Here is a 3889-nt window from a genome sequence, read left to right on the forward strand (position 1 = left end):
AAAGAGAGAAGACATGGCGGACTGAGGCCCGTCTCTCAGCCCAGAGCCATGATGTGCTCTAGAAGACTCCAGGGAAAACAAGTGTGAGTTGGAAACCAGCAGATCTGGATTCTAGTTTTGACTCAGGTCCCTAAAATGGAATTTAGGAAAAAATTAAAATTGAATTTAACTCTTGCATTTAGGAAAGCTATTCAACATTTGCATCTCGGATTCAAAGGCACCCGGGACCCCAAAATAAGGCTGCTTATTTTATCTACTTTTGGGGGCTATCATGAGGATGCAATATAGTAAATGAGTTCATTAAAATGGTTTACCATTCTTTGGCAAATGCGGTGGGCCAGCACTGTGCTAATCACCTTCCATGCACTCTTTCCTCTGGCTCTCATGATAACCCTGTATGTGGGTACTATTACTCCCATGAGATAAAAGAGAAAAAAAGAAGGAACATTTCGTAAAGTTCAAAGAACCACAAGCATGTAAGGTTTTATGATTACCATTTTGTAGGAAGTAGTATTATCCAGCTTAAAGTGGAGATGTTAAAAAAAAAAAAAAATCTCTTCTTAACCTCCTAGAAAGAAAAAAAAAAGAGAGAGAGGCTGAGGTAAGGCACACATAGATATGTAATTGGGAATCATGTAGTGTAACCAAAGGCCCGGCTACAGGGGCCCCTTTACAGAGAAGCCTTGCTGGTTATCTGAAATTCTGAATCACTGAATTTGGGAATCATCTTGACTGTATTTCGGAGAAAGGATGTATCCGATAGAAAGCAAATTGATCTTGGCCAGCAGCTCCGCAACATTATCTGCCCCTCGACGTTGGACACGTTTCAGGGTATTTTCAGTCTCAAGGGAAGGTATACTTTTCCTTTACCTTCTATCTAACTTTTAGAGCCCCCGCAACCTCCCCAAGATGAAAAAAGATGCCTAACAGGATTTGCATTCCTTCTCAGAATATGACTGCTGCAAGCAAACAGTCCAGAACTTTCTTGTTAGCAATATTATTAGAAGTCTCCCTCGTTTCCTCACAGGGCACAATGCCCCGAGGGGAAAGAAGTCACCTGCCACTTTCTAATGTTATTTAATCTTTTTAGTTTGAGCTGTAAACTGTCAATCACGGGGAAGGTTTAGTCACCTTGAATGCTGTTTAATCAGTAGAATGCTTTGTATGTCTATAAACACCTGATGACATGGGAATTAAGTCCTCACAATAATTACCCCGCTCCATCATTTGACATCGTTACTCACAGGCAAGGCCAAAACCGTTTTTAATCTCTCCTGCTTTCTCACTAAAAAATGTTTCATGACCGCTACAGAAATGGAATTGCCCTTTCCCATGGAGGAAAACGGGCGACTGAGATCCACACACGGGGCCGTTGGTGAGGTCTGAACGGTCCTGTCTGCCATTCAATGCTGCTGATGACAGGATAATTACGATCACGTGAGCTGATTGCCAAGTGCGTGCCGCAAGGAACGGGAGCAGCCCCACTTCAGCGTGTAAGAAGTGATTCATGTTATGTGCACTGAGGTTCATGCTCATGGATTCCGTTTATTAAGGTCATTCAAAGATGACTGTTTTTTTGTTTGTTTTGTTTTTTAATGTTAAGAGAAAAAGGAGCACCTGGCTGGCTCAATCGGTAGAGCATGTGACGCTTGATCTTGGGCTAGTGAGTTCAAGCCCCACATTGAACAGAGAGATAAAATATATATAGATATATATTTAAAGATTTTATTTATTTGACAGAGAGGGAGCACAGCAAGGGGAGTGGCAGGCAGAGACCGGGGGAGGTGGGGAAGCCTGATGTGGGGCTCGATCCCAGGACCCTGGGATCGTGACTTGAGCAGAAGACAGACACTTAACAGACTGAGCCACCCAGGCGCCCCCAAACAGATCACTTTTAAAAAAAAGCACAGAAAAAAGATGGGAGGCCGTGCATTAATACATTAACTATATAAGTCTTTGTGAAAATGGCTGTTCCTCCCTTTCCAACTTCTCTCTCTGTCACTCTTTTTTCCTTTATTCTTTTCTACATTTTCCAAATCATGCATACCAGATATTTTTACAAAGAGAAATCTAAATGCATTTTAAAAAGTGTTACAATTATAACCACTTGGTCATACTCTGTAAAATAAAAACACACTTGATTTAGCACATTGTTACGTCAAACCTAACAGTACGAGCCTGGAGTGCCTGCCTGCCATGGGTTCTTGGAACGCTGGTCATAAGACCCCAGTCTCCTACGAATGGCTCTGTCAGCATGATTATTGGGAAGGGTTCAATCCTGATGGCTGGGAAAATGCTGGTTGGTAACGGTGCAGCGTATTTTCTGTTACAGGGTGAAGCCATCCCTATCTTACTCTTTCCTGCTTTCTTCCTTTCATTTATGGTCTGTTTTTTAAGAATCACTTTAAAACTTGGAATTCCTGTGTGGTTTGAAAGGAGTGCAGAAAATTCATTCATTCACCTATTCATTCATTCCACCAGTGTTTCTCAAACACTCTTATGTGTGTCGGGCCTTTTCTAGGCACTGAAATACAGCACGAAGCAAAGCAAACAAAAATCTCTGCCTGCATTGGGCTAAATTCTGGGGAGGGAAGCTCCAAGAAATAGAAACTTTAATCAAATGAGTTGGAAGCATGATGGTGCTAACTGTTAATGTGAAAGACTGAACTGGAAAGGAGGGAAGTGAGCCTGAGTGGATGGGGTGCACTTTAGATGGGTGGTCATGGAAACCTCACTGACAAGGGGGTATCTGAGTCAAGAAGGCAATGGGTGGAGGCCCTGGGACCACCTGGGAAAGGAAACAGGAAGAAAAGAGGCTTTGAGGTGGAATTGTGCAAGGGGGCATTGAGGAGGCCGGCATGGAGGCAATGTGGAGATGGAGAGCTATAGGATCTGAAGTCCAAGAAGGAACAGATAGCTCATGCAAGAAGTTGCAAGCCGTTGTAAGACTCCTGTGGTTGTGGAGAGGGCAATGAAAAGCCAAAAGGTTTTCAGCAGAGGAGGGACATGATCTGACTTTCATTCTAACAGAGTCATTTTTTTTTAAAGATTTTATTTATTTATTTGTCAAAGAGAGAGAGTGAGAGAGAGAGAGCACACAAGCAGGCAGAGTGGCAGGCAGAGGCGGAGAGAGAAGCAGGCTCCCTGCGAAGCAAGGAGCCTGATGCAGGACTCGATCCCAGGACCCTGAGATCATGGCCTGAGCTGAAGGCAGTGGCTTAACCGACTGAACCACCCAGGCGTCCCATAACAGAGTAATTTGTTGACTAGGTTCAGGACAGACCGGAAAGGGCAAGGGCGAAAGCAAGGAGACCAGCAAGAGGTTCTTATGGCATTCTAGGTGCCGCTAGTAGACCACCATGATCCCTGTGGAGATGGTAAGAAGGGGACAAACACTGGATTTTTAAAAAAATATTTTATTTATTTATTTATTTAGGGTGTAGGTTGAGGGGTAGAGGGAGAGGTAGAGATAATCCCAAGCAGACTCCCCATTGGGCATAGGACCCAGTGAAGAGTTGGATCTCACAACCCTGAGATCATGACCTGACCTGAAATAATGACTTGGACACTTAACCAACTGGGCCACCCAGATGCCCCTGGGTATATTTTGAACATAGAGCCAATGAGATTCATTGACTGATCAGATGTGGGGTTCAAGAAGGGTTTTTAGTCTGAACAATGGGAAGGATGAAGCTAATAAAAATAGGAATGGTATTTAATGACACGAGACTGGTTGAAATCATAAGATGGAAGCATAGAAAGAGAAGAGATCCAAGGACTAAGCCCTGGGCATGGTGTTGAGGGAACAATGAGATAAAGAGATTATTCCAGGTAATACTACGTGCTATAACAAACAAAACCAGAAGTGAATAATGGCTCAAACTTAATA

The sequence above is a fragment of the Meles meles genome, chromosome 6 (assembly GCF_922984935.1).
Source record: "Meles meles chromosome 6, mMelMel3.1 paternal haplotype, whole genome shotgun sequence".
NCBI lineage: Eukaryota > Metazoa > Chordata > Mammalia > Carnivora > Mustelidae > Meles > Meles meles.